Genomic DNA, 1138 nt, shown 5'->3' with positions numbered 1-1138 from the left:
ACTGGGATCAGGAACACATAGGTTTGTGCAGAGCCTTCAAATGGTCAACAGAGCTGTTCAGAATATTTACCCCACAGTGTGTAACCCCTATATGCTTCTAGCCAATCTCCTAGGGGATAGTAAATGTTTGTGCTAGATCTCAAAAATGCCTTCTGTAAGCCTGTAAGCCATGATTCTCAGAAATTACGTGCATTTCAAAGAGTGGATCTTGAGATGGGTCAGAAACAGCAGTATTGCTGGACAGTACTTCCCCAGGGCTCCCAGACTCCCCAGTCATTTTGGGTGGCTAGGGAGTTGGACACAGTGTGCTAAGATCTGTAGGATTTTCACATAGAGTGGGTCATTGTTCTTCAAAATGTGGACGATATCCTCATAGGCATCCCCGCTACAATTCTGATAAAAATGCCATTCTAGTCCTGAACCTTCTAGCTGAAGGAAAAAGGTGTCAAAGAAAAAGGCCTAGATTTCAAAAGAGATGGTCCACTCTTGGGGGTATGTTATTTCTCAGGGGCAGCAAAGGCTTCCCTAGGGCCAGAAACAGGCTATTGGCCACCTGGCTCCTCCTGGAAAGCAAAAACAATTTTAAGAATGCTCAGGTATGATGGGATTCAGTCACATCTGGATCCCAAATTTTAACCTTGCAGCAAAGTCACTTTATGACAAACTCCAAGAGGCCAACTCTGACCTTTTTAAGTGGGATGGGCAATGTAATCAGGCCTCTGGAAGCTTTGAAAGCTCCTAAGGGGCTCTAGACTTAAGACTTCTCAACTTAGAGTTTTTGATCTCTACACTCATGAAAGACAGGGACTAGCACTCCGAGTACTGATCCAGATACTAGGACCCAAGAAAAGGATAGTGGCTTACTTCTCAAAACAACTTGACATTGTGGATATGGGGTGGTCCTCCCGCCTTAGAGCAGTGGCTGCCACTTGTATGTTTATCCAGGAAGTCAAAAATCTTACATTGGGACAAAATTTCAGGTGCACCCTCAAGTGACAAGTGTATTAGAGGCTTAGGGGCATTATTGGTTCACACACAGCAGAATGTGCAGTAGCAGGCCCTGCTGGTGAACACTCAACATTCACGTCCATACATACCAAACCCTTAAACCTGCTACCCTAATGCCCATCACCAGGAT

Source organism: Cebus imitator, unplaced genomic scaffold, assembly GCF_001604975.1.
Source record: "Cebus imitator isolate Cc_AM_T3 unplaced genomic scaffold, Cebus_imitator-1.0 Scaffold403, whole genome shotgun sequence".
Lineage (NCBI taxonomy): Eukaryota > Metazoa > Chordata > Mammalia > Primates > Cebidae > Cebus > Cebus imitator.
The sequence above is the reverse complement of the archived record's forward strand: the minus strand, read 5'-3'. Positions refer to the sequence as shown.